This window comes from Prinia subflava, chromosome 5 (genome assembly GCF_021018805.1).
Source record: "Prinia subflava isolate CZ2003 ecotype Zambia chromosome 5, Cam_Psub_1.2, whole genome shotgun sequence".
In the NCBI taxonomy this organism is placed as follows: domain Eukaryota; kingdom Metazoa; phylum Chordata; class Aves; order Passeriformes; family Cisticolidae; genus Prinia; species Prinia subflava.
Window position 1 is genome coordinate 17,248,887 of NC_086251.1, and position 12,633 is coordinate 17,261,519.

Here is a 12,633-nt window from a genome sequence, read left to right on the forward strand (position 1 = left end):
CAGAGGAACTCACATTTCAGTGCTATTCCAGCCAATGCTAAAATCATGTAACTTTAGATGGAGAAAGAAATAGGTCATTTGGGTGACACTTCCTCATAGGGCAGAATATCATTGTGAACAAAAAATCATAACAGAAACAAGGGTTACAGTGATTAAAAATTGTGTACAGGGAGTAGAGACCATGCCTCAGCCTCTCCAATTTCTAGTTAAGATCCCTTGCTTTGGGTGGAGTGCGAAAAGGTTCATACCCTGAGCTCTCTGCACCTCTCCAGGTCCTGGCTGGAGTGTTTAGACATGGAAACAACAGCTGTACTTCCCACAGAAGCCTTACACACTTTACGCATCTTGTTTCCAGCAGTGGAAGCATATGTTACTTTTGGAAAGCCAGCATGGAGACTCAAATGGATGATTTGAAATCTCTGCCCTTTAGAGGTGAGGTTGAAATCCACTGTCACCATTTCACTCTGTCATAGAGGGCAGATAACCTGTCACAGCCAGAAATAAGGCAGGCTCCCTCCCTATGTCTATTAGTGACGGACACTTAACTCCATTTCATTCAAAATGGAGAAAAAACCTGATGCTATGGCTTTCCACTTGAAATGGCAGCATGCTGCTTACAGCAAAGATGTCAACACTCTCAGCTGTCAGACAGAAATACAAGCAAGCCAAAGACAGACAAGAAAGTTTCCAAAGGAAATATTATTTCTCAGTATTATATTTACCTTCTAGAACTAACTGTAATGAAGTTTATAATAAGCTTGGGATGGAAAACTCCCACCAATTTAAATATCCAAAGTATAGTGCAAAAAGGTTTAAAATATAATCTTTATCAAACATGACAAGGAAAGGTCCTTACACCATCTGAGGTTCCCATCTACAGTTGTCCTAGAGGGACATGAGGGAGCCAACAGCAGTAGGTACAGTGAAAGCCTGTCTTGACTCATATCTGGTAGTACAGATAAACTCTCCAATTTCCTGTTCATATAGAAAAAAGCTGTCCACAAAACATCACTGGCAGCAGCAGTCTTATTATTTCTATTACAGAGATGAGAGGACAAACCACAAATGCATAAAATATTAGGGCAGACAAGCAAATGTTTTATACTTGGTAGTAAATTCTTCCTAGCTCAACAGCTTAGCTTTTGAACAGGTGTGAGAAGTAGGAAAAAAATCACAAGAAACAGAGACATATGATAGGCATTACTCAAGGAAGGAAAGGAGAATGAGGAAGGCCACAATTTCCAGTTATATTAACCCCCTTCTGCTTCAAAGATCTTTATTTTAAACTGTTGAGGTATATTAGAAGGCTCCAGCTTGGTTTCCCATTACATTCTCCCTGTGTCATTGCACCTAATAACACAGAAGGCTTTAGAAATGTTTCTGCTTTCATTATTTTCTCCTCCTGGATGCCTAGTTGTTTAATAACTTTATCATTTTACAGTTATTTGTATTCAAAATAATCTGTAAATCAAATTCAAATATAACAGCTCAAAGCGGGGGCAAAGAAATATAATTATTTGGTATGGCCCAGAGTAATAATTCAGCTTAATGTGATAGAATTGCCAAAAGAAAATGTAGGTTAAGTAGCAGGAACCATTTCCTAACAGCAAGATCTATCAGACTAAAAAAACAACATTCCTGCAGAAAAGGTGGAATCTTTCTCACTTCCTTTTGAAACAGGACAGATGATGGCAGTGGAGCATACAGCATAAGGAATCACCTGAGAAAAGAAAATTACCTAGAACAGCTTCCATTCTTATCCTTTTAGAGTGGTTCACAACCTGAAGGCTAAAATTCTTGTGGAAACAGATTCTATACCACCTTAGTCAAATAAAAAGCCATAAAGTCACAGCCCAAGCATCACCAAACCAACTCTTACAGGACCCTAATAAGAAACTTATTGTATTTTTATTTTGGTCTGCCTGCATTTTAGAAGTCTACCTGGGAAACTGCCCAGGCCATGAATGGATATAAGCACCCGAGCCAAATTTACTGAAATTGCAGATGCTTATTTATATATTCATCTTAAGCTTGTTTCTAACTTCTACACTAAATACAGACAAACTTCCTGTTAGGCTATCCTGAACTGACACTCTCCTGTATAAGCAGCTTACAGCATGAACAACTCACTGTGCATATACATGTAATAGATGTATATACTAGTAAATTATTATTCAGTTACTATTATTATCACATGACATATCACTTATTTGCTGTAGATGCCATTTTTGTTTTCCAATTCATTGAAGGAGTCTACTAAAAACATTTTTTCAAACTCTAAGAATTTCATTTATCAAGTAAAACCACATGTAAAATGAAGAATACATTGCAGTAGTTTATCAGAGCAAAGTATTTTACTTTGCACACAAAACTGTTTCAATTCTTCAACAGATTTTAACTAATTCCAGAATAGCCACATGGATTTTCACCCTCATTTCACAGGTGAGAAGACTCAGGCTCACAAAGATTAGATGATTTGCCCAAGCCCATACTCTAAAGCTAGCAACAAAGATTCATGTGTAGTTAGGAGCACATCTAGTTTATTTCTATCTATGTTTTTATTACACTCAGGAGCATGCTATTTCAGTTCCTTACAGTACTCACAATCAATAAATCCTTGTATTTTTCCTGTCAGAAGGGATTTGTGACTTTCACCATTACAGAAGCCGAGAAATGAAGACACAAAGAAATATGCTGACTTGGCCAAAGCAACTCACCCAGGGGAGTAAATGCTCAAGGCAAGAACAGAATCTGGACCCCTGGAGTCCCAGCTCTTACCTTCATAGTTCTCCTTTCCTACGAGATTTCCTTCTTTCTCTTTTGCTCATTTTTTTTTCTATCGTAAATGGGTCAGTCTAGAAGTCAACAAAATTTTCTTGGAGATTCTTCAACAGTACTTTCACCAAAAAGGCATCAATATGTACAAGAATGAAGCCAACTTAGCTGATAAACCTCTGCAAAAATGGTCTTGATTCAAGAATTAACACCACCAGAAAAGAGGGAGAGATGATGCTGAAATACAGCTGAAATACAATTCCACAGGACATCAGCAGAACAAGCTAACTTATGCTGAAGTTTTTCATCTCTGTAATAGACCAGATTGTTTTCTGTTGTTAGCAGTCGTGACTTTTAGTTACTGAATTGCTTTGAAGCAACAGGGACAGGTAAGTGGTAAATCAAGATGTGTTTCCAAGCAGTTTATTTAAGCCTGTCATTCCACATGGCCACTTTCTACAGTTCAAGAGGAAACAAAATCTGGGCTACCAAGTTTTGCATGACATGTGCATCACAAAGCATTACCTGTACAACAAACCCCTAGTTGACTCCCATTCCTACAATTTCTCTTTATTTGTCTTTAGGGTAAGCAGAGAAAACTGACAACACAGACTTGGGGAGATCTCTGCTCACTGCTGCAGAGTGCCTCAGACACCACTTCCTACCCTCTGGGAACTAAGTACAGAGCAAGAAAATTACTACACAGTATTGAAACTCTTTTTTTTTTTTTTCTAAGCCTTTTACTTCAGCAAATAGCTCACAGAACTCCAAACTGTTTGATGTTTTAATGTTGCAATCTATATCCTATGGCATGAGCAGGGTCTAGGGAAGCAGCCACAGCTTCACTCAGCACAGTAATGAACCTTAAGTAACTTCATGCTGTAATGATGGCACAGGAACAGCATTAAGATGTGTCCAGAGGTGCGTTTCCTAACTGCTGATGAAGGGAGAAAAGCAGGCCTGCAGCCAGCTTCTGGAAATGCCCGCAGGGACAGCCATGCATCACATTCTCAGAAGCATCTGTAGTCAGGTTACACCACACACAGCTGGCACTGCAGGAGTGAACCACCCCCTCTCTCACCCTGCTCTTTAAACACATCCCTCCTGGTCCTCTGGATCACCTTCTTGGCTTGGGGAAAGGCAAGGAAGAGCTGCTTTGCTGCCTTTTCAAACCTTGTACCATCACAAGCATTTCACAAAGCTGCAGGTGACCATGAGGCCACAGTGAAGTGGCCCCTGATGTCTCAAGGCATACTTTCAAGTCATGGCTTGCTCTGTGATCTGCTCCCTCCCAATTCTCACAGTTAATTGTACAGTAGGTCACTCAGCATCCACAACAGTTCATCCGGCCAAACCCCCATTCCTGATTTAAACCAGTGCAAGCTGAGCAGCCACAGTCTAGCACCGAGTATCAGCTGGTACAACACTCCTAAATTTAGTATCACCAACAGGCAAAATTCACTGCTAAGTTTTGCACGAGGAAAGAGATGAAGCAGCAGCACCTGCAACAGAAATGGACTTCAGAAATCTTATTTATAAATCAGTATTTAAAACACATGTGGGTTCAGGGTTTTTTTCACGCTGGTACAACGGCAAATTTGAGTAGGGATGACAATTTGGAGATGTCTTAGACAAAGTAAAAGATTTGGTACACTGTCCTGGCAACCTTGGCAAAAAAAAAAAATTAAAAAAAAAATAAAAAATATATATATATACTAATTGCACCTTACTTTCAGAATCTGTACATGGTAAAATTTCAGCCATGGGAATTTCAGTTTCCCTGATTAAGAAAAAACCAACCAAACAACGAAGCCTAACGTCAACATTTTGTACTGGTTTTACATCCTCCTTTGAACTAGAAGCTTTAGCTATCCATTTTCTTTCCTCTTTTTTTATGCCCCCCCAATCAATTGTCATTTGGCCAGAAATGAGCCAATTTCTTTTAACCACTGGCATAGACAGAATAATTATGTATATTAAAAATTACTTCTTTAATTGGTAGCTAAGCCATACCAATGCTACAAGTCTCTGTTGGAGGTTAGTACCTGCTCTGAATGTGTACTAGAGATGAGGGGAAGATACCAAACTCTGTTACTGCTATGACACCTGATGGGCTGAGACTCACTTGCAACATTAGGGTTTTGTATGTAATGCAATATTTTTATTGCACATTTCCAAGCCACAAAACAATTTAGCCATAAAACTGTCATGATATGAAACCTGTATTTTTAAAATTGCTTTCTGCTACAACCATCACATTACATTACCAAAATGGAAAAACTATCAAGATTAAACTACGCTTTACCATTTACTTGCTGCTAGTTGATTATTTATCATTTTCCTCTCAATTTAGACAACAAAAGTATGCAGACACAGTCATGTTTATATCACATTAAATTTTAGCATTATTCTGTATTCCCAGTTTTATAGAGACAGACTAAAATCTTCCAAATTTTTCCTGTTGTGAATAATCACCACCCATTCCTTACATGCATGAAAAAATACATCCAAGGCTACTCTGCAGATTTATTTAAATATTTTCTATGAAAGGCAAAGACAATCTTGCATTTAATTGCACAGTAGAAAGTCTGATGGAATGGGGCTTGGAAGATCTCAGTTTATTTTCTGTGACAATACAGCCAAGTAGGTGATTTTGCAGTGCTTCAGTCTCCCATTTACACAGGAGAGTCACAAGTTTTTTCTCACCTTCCCTCTCATTTTACATTAAATGGTCCTGACTGGGTGGCTCTGGAATCTGCATATTGTAACTGTCTGAACAGGTATAAACACCTTTTCTGACGTAAGCCTGAGAGTCCTCCAAAAATTCTTACATGAATAATTCTTCATAAAATTTATTCTGTAACTTTATTTCCCTAAAATTTATAGAGGAAACAAACTCTCACAAAATCCCAAGCCAAAACCTGTCAACTTTAACACTACTTGCCTTTCTCTCACATTATCAGACTCTCTAGCTGTCCTGTCGTGGTCCCAATGCCGAACTAATACTGCAAATATCACGATTTTAAGTAAAATAAGACTTTTCCATGCTTTTTTATTTTGCCCTAATTTTCTGTACCTTCCAAGCTTGAAAGCTGAGGGAGAATAAAGCTGTACTTGTGACATCAGTGAGATTGGTGATTTGTTCAAATCATCGTCATTGCAGAATAAAACAGCAATCCTATGGTATATTAGCATTTATAAGCTAAAATTAGGAATTTCACTTTCACAGAAGAGAAAAGAGTTTTCTAGCATCTGAAAAATAAACAGAAATAGGAAACACTATCTCACTTTTTTGTTAAGAAGAATAATAAAATGCTAGGACTTCAAAGTGTTTGTGCTGGACTGGTTGAAGCCACAGAAACTATACATTCTAAATTACAATGCCAAATCAAGCGTAACCGTAATGAAAACCTATAATAATTAGATTTGTTCAATCCAGAAAAGATAAAAATGGTAAAATGTGATTTGGACAGAGAAAAATTCTGAAAGGTAACCAAGAAAATAAAATCAAATGAAGGATTATTCTTGTTTGTAAAGAATCTGTTCCAGCAAGAAATTGAACCATGATACGTGAATCCAAAAGCAGTAAAGGGACCTATTGAACTAAGAAAAACGGGGTATTTTTTTCCTGGCAAGAGATCTCTCTGAATCTCCAAACAAGAGAGTAGGAACAAAAGTAGGAACGTATAAAAACAGACTCCTTTTTAAATCTTACAGATTTCTTACTCAGCTACTGTCTGGACCAAACACTGCTCTTTTTTTGTAACTAACAGAAGCCAGAGATGCTCAAGCCACAATCTCATTCTGTCACACTCCTTTGCTCTTACCTTTCACTTGGAGCAGCCCACACCTCTCAAGTGCTGACACCAGACAACAAATGAGTGGCAGAGCCCAACCTCTAAAGAGCAGCCACAGCGCTTTTAAGTAGTAAGACAAAGCAGATCTGTAAGTATGTAATCAGGCTGCACCAAGTTCTTTGATCTGAAATTCTGTTAGGTCAAACTATTCTACCCTTCTCCATCAGCTCCTCGCCTCTTTTGATTTACTCAGTGACAAATTTACTGTAAAAGGAAAAATTTTCCCAGGCTTTAGTGGGTACTAAGACCTCATTCAGCAAAACATTTTGATACAGACACAGACCTATAGCCTATACTTAGTTGTCCTTTTTACTGAAGATCTGAAATGTTACAGGAAATAACCAACAGAGAACTAGACCAGATCTTTCACATAAATCCCCCAGTCTGAGAAATTGCTTTATCCCAAAGATGAAGATGGCAAGCACACATGGATTCCTATGCACTCTTATGGCTCAGCAGTCGAAGTCACTTCCACACACCTGCAAAACCTCAACACAGAACCAGAGGACCAGAGGCAGTGAAGTGGAACTCCTTACTCATTGTTCTAAGTGTTTAAGCACCAGGTAAGATCTGACTCTGAACAATTTTTACACATATTAACAGAAAGGAAAGATGCCCATCTTCCTTCAGAATTATAATCACATTCCTGTTAGAATTACAATTCTGACATTTTCTGTGTTAGTCAAACCCTTCCACAGGAAAGAAAAACACCACTGGTGTTCTAATGAAAAAACAATTTGTTAGCCATTCAGACTTCTTGGCAGAAAGCAAATATGGAAATTTTAGCTTGAAAGGTATCATTCTGAGAAAGTTTTAAACAAAAGAGAATACAAACTTGCCAATGAAAATGCCATCTTAACCTTAAATACACTGGTACAGCAAGACTGTAATGAAATGATAATGTACCTGCTGACTGAGGGAAAGATTGAGTCAGGTAGAACTGACATACATAACCAGTTATTTCTTTGCTATTCAATGACTAAAAAAAACCCACCAAAAGCATTATTTCCCCACATGAGAATTTTATGCCCACATAACAAATTTCAAAAGGGAAATGTCAATACTACAAGTATTTAAAGCGACCTCCAGATTATATTTAAAAGGAATGAGATAAAGTGCTCATATGGCATGTTTGTGAGAGCAGGAACCATGGAGATTTACTGTTTACTTACAGGCTGGATGTAGCACATTAACAACACTCCCTGTTTTGGATCCAGAACTGTTGGCATGCCAATATTAATATGGTAAAACCCAGCAGGATATAGACACTGTCATTAGCACTATTAGACATGCTACATGCACCATTAAAGAATTGTTCCCTTCTCCAAAGTAAAGCTGCCTTTGCTCACCATAGAGCTGTGAGACACAATTCCAAGTTTGGGTTTTTTTAAGTCTTCCTTCCTCATATTAAAAAACTTCAATTCCTACTGCTTTGGGTCTGTATCTTATTCTACTTTTTTTCCTTTTATTCATTTGGAATTTTTTTCTTCATTAGTTTGTTGGAGAGTTATGTTAGGTTTGTTTGTTTGATTGTTTCTATGACATTAAGAATAACAGTTGATGCTGGAAAGGAGCAAAGTGAACTTAATGGAAATAAGAAACAATAAGGAAGCAGGGACTGCTGCTAATACAGGTTTCCATTGTCAAAGATGACACTTCAAGAGATCTTTAAAAATACTTTCCTCACTTGAAAAAGGACCCAAAATATACTTCTCATCAATATTTGTACAGTTTTGTAAGTGAAAGAAGAGAGTGTGTGGTGTCAGAACCCTCCTGCAATTCTGCTTTAACAAACACTCTCACTCCTTCAATCTGCCCTCCTGCAGCCAGGAATCCTGACTTGCATTGCAGCCAAACCCTCAGGAGCTCCCACCACCGCAGGCCTTTTGCTGGATAAACACTCTTGATTATTTACAAAAAAATTCCAATTGAAACAAGAGTGTGCTTGCAGACCATGGGGAGCAGAGGAAAGTCAAATGGATTGTGGTGGGTCAACCTGCTCTGAGATGGTGGGAGAAGAAGGAAATTGCAGAGGAACCCAGGGACTATGGCATGCAGACAAAGTGCAGGCTCACATCAACAGCAGCAGAGCCCAGCACAGTCCTACTGAACTGCAAACATTTTCTTCTTCTGACTCAGAGAAACTTGAAACTGCTTTGTACTAAATTGAAGAAGGGCTTAACAGAAAGCTTTTAATTATTTCACAGTCAAATAAGACTACTTCAAGCATGTTTGCTGTCCTGCCACCAGTTCAGAGGCCTCAGAGAGCTTGGGTGAGGGGAGGTTAAATGGCATTTATTGGATGCTGTTTCCACGTGAGTGCCCACTGACATAGCTGTACTCAGTGGTCAGTGCTAGTTTTCTTTTCAGCTCTTGGTGAGAAGAGTCATGGTGTCTTTCCTGCTTTTCCCTGGATCTCAATAACCTTCTTCTGTGTACTTCTCTACTAATTTTTTTTCCAAAGGCTTTTCCCAGTGGGTTTCCCTGACTAAAACAGGATGCTTTAAAAATAGAGTCCCTTCACTACAGGTAATATTTCGGTGCCCCTCTAGCCTTCGCATTAGACGAAAAGGACTTGAAACAAACATACAACTTCTAGATTGCATCACGACTGAAAAGAAGAAACCAAGACATTTCAGCTTAAGCAAAGCAGCAGAAAAAATTGCCTGAGAAGATACTGCAGAATATTTTATTGAGGACATCATGATCTCTCTATTTTTAGGATACTTAAGGCACAAGTTTCCCTTGAAATGATTTAGCATATTTTCAAATTTAATAGATTTAACAGGTTAGTATTAAAATGAGCAATAAAGAAATAAGAGTGAATAGTAAAGATGATGTTCAAAATCATGTAAGGAAAGAGTTTCTAAGATTTTAGATTAGTTTTCCAATAGCACTGTTGTGGTCAAAAAACCAAATAGGCAAACAAACCGTCTAGCTCAAGCTTGAGACATTTTTAGAAAAAGATTAGCTGGCACTGTTGTCTGAAGAAAAGTCTTTCCAATGTCTTGTTTTAACCTATGACACTGTAATGACTACGGAGTCTCTAAAAAGAGTAAACTTGAAAACACAAATCTGTCCTTGCTCTCCAAGGGCTCTACTGCAAAAATTCTAGAGGAATTTTTGTGACTACCAGAACCCTGGTTTAATTCTCTCCAGATGCTGACATTCATCCAAGACAGGAATTTTCTAGATTTCTGCTGAAAGCCATCAAGACAGATATCTTTGTATATTATCCAAAGATGTTCAGCTGTACCTGTTCAGCTACTCAGAGCTTAAAACAGGTTGGGTCTGCATTCTTTAGTGTGAAAGACAACACATACAATAATTACAGTCAGTGAAAAAAGATGCCTGCCAGGAAAATTCCAGAGCATCCATAATTAATATCAGAATAAAGACTTGAAAAGAGACAGACACAAAGAAAACCCAACTAAAAGAGGGATGAGATTTCTGATCCTCTCAGCTCCATGCACAGACAGAAGACAGTGGTCAGCACCATGTGAGAGCACAGTGCCGGCTCAGGGATGAATCACCAGTTACCCCCAGGCTTCAAACTAGTGTGAACAGAAATTTCATATAAAGACTGCTGGTAATAAACTCATTTGCAAATGCAATTGTTTGATGCCAAAATCATTAACAAAAACCAGTTCACTGGGCACTTAGGAAAAAAACACATAAAGCTGGGGTTCAGTACTACTTTATGACTATTTTATTTAAGTTGCTTGACACACACATCTCTTCCATGGGCAACAAGAGCTGAGATAGCAAGCACTGTTATTTTTACATGTATTTTGCTTGATTATGGGAAAAATCTTTTTTTCTTGTGTTTTCCACTGGAAAAGAAAGGGAACAGAAAGCTATAGAGAAAGAAAATTCCCAGTCCATCAGTCCTCTGAGATAGTTATTGTGAAGTCCAGCTTCCAAAACAAGGAAGTAAAAGGTCAAAACTGGAACCTTGATTCTGAGCATCACAACACCACCAATAACTGACTGGAGTAAAAGATTCAAACTCAAGTCCTCATTAACAGGAGATGAGAGCAAGAGGGAGTGTGAAAAATCCACCTGAGCTTGTACTAAGATATGCTCTGATGACTATTTAAACTATTGTTAATCATTCTTCTGCAGATAGACAGGATATAGTAGGAAAGCTGGACCCTTGTGTGGTGGAAGAAATAAGGTTAAAAACTGAAATGTTTTAAGCAGCGTGGGACAGAAAGAAGCAGGATACATTATCTTAGGCTTTGATCCAGTGCAGCTTCCCTCCATCCCTCATTTATCCATTCAGGCAACCTGAAAAACACATTACTCTGCAAGATGCTCTGCTGAAAGTACTTGTGAAAGAATAAGGAGAACAGGACTCATCCCTTTGTTGGAATGAACTATGCCATCTGAGGCAAATTGAATGTTCCTTTTTCTCCCCATTTCAGAACATATACTTCACAAATTAATTACACCTAGTATGTGGAGAAAGAGAGCCCAGGATGATATTAAATGTATCAACAGCTGACCCTTGAATAATAAGGCATCCAAACAGCCTGTTTGAAATATCCATACCCACTTCATGCTGTCAATTTTATCTCCTGGATCCAAATAACTCATCAAGAACAGGATTATGGGGTTTGGTTGGCTGATTGCTTCAATTTTATTTTCAGTCATGTAACACAAAAGTTAGTCAAGTGATTTCTAGTAACTGAAAAGACTGTCTTGACTAGCAAATTTTAAGTTTTTCAGCAGAGTATTACCGTTACACCCTTCAAACAGAACAAAAATTCAAACAGAAAATTAATGGTAGAAGGGAATATTTCATCCTGCTGCTTGCCAAATCTAGAGAAATGTAATTAATCAAGTGGCAATCACTAATATGAGTTACCTTCTTAAATGAAGATACAAAGGCATCACAAAACCTACTGTGTGAACATTACCAGCTCTTCCCTTTATACCCACTGCAAGGCATATTGGTATTGAGGGACCTCCACTGCAACAAAGAACTCAGCTCTGGTTATGAAGTAATAATAATTGTTGTTTGCAATCAACTTGCAAGCAAGTTGTTCTTGTAGTCACAGAAATTATTTACTCATTCAAAGACTTTCTTTTCTTTATTTTCACTGACTTACCAGCATCACTTTATAAACCTGCAATTGTCTACTGCATTGAACTCAAGGAAGTCAGCTGCTGGAAAGGTACAGACCATTACTTCTTTGTTTTCCATTAAAAGAAAATGAAATCAAACTGTGCTCATTCAAGCGTGTGGAATGGGAGGGTATAAAATTAAAGTAGAAAAGACTCCTCCTGCTCTTTATAGTCAGTGAGGTTCCTGATGCAGCTCTTTTATACTTATTATCTTTCAAATGAACTGTTGTTCTGAAGTTAGAGTTTGGAGCTTTTTTGATTGGGTTTGTGGTTTTTTTTTTTTTTTTTGTTTTTTGGTGTGTTGTTTTTGGTTTTGGTTTTTTTGTTGTTGTTTTTTGGGGTTTTTTTTGTTTTGTTTTGGTTTTTTTTTTTTTTGTTTTGTTTTTTGTTTTTTTGGTTTTTGTTTTTTGTTTTTTGTTTTTTGTTTTTGTTTTATTTTATTTTCTTTGTTAGAAGCCCTGAGGCTTGTAACACCAGTGCAACACAACCCCTGTTTCCAACTGCAACACCACATGGACAGAAAGCCATCTTGTTTTCCCTTATAGTTTAATAAAAGTAAACTTGCTAAGATATATGAATAGGCACAAAATCTAGACACATTGTCTGGTAATGGCTGCAGGAGTTGACATCTTGACTAATACTGCAAAGGCAGTATTTGGCAGATTTAATCATGATACTAGACTCAAGGGGCAACAGAGGTGTAAGTAAAAGTAGTTGTGGCCATAGCTCATTCCATCAGCTAGGCTATGTCCAGCTGATACAGATGATCACAATCTTGACTTCAGTAGAAGGCTTCCACAGATCATGAAATGCTGCTGCCCTCTTCTTGCACAGAGAGAATTCTAGGGGAAACAATGATATTAGCAACTCT

General features: G+C 37.9%; 1 protein-coding gene across 12 annotated transcripts in view; it reads right to left on the minus strand.

Moving 5' to 3' along the window:
- The window catches only part of BRSK2 (BR serine/threonine kinase 2), a 304,023-nt gene that overhangs the window by 180,485 nt on the left and 110,905 nt on the right, over nucleotides 1–12,633 (minus strand). The window lies entirely within an intron of this gene.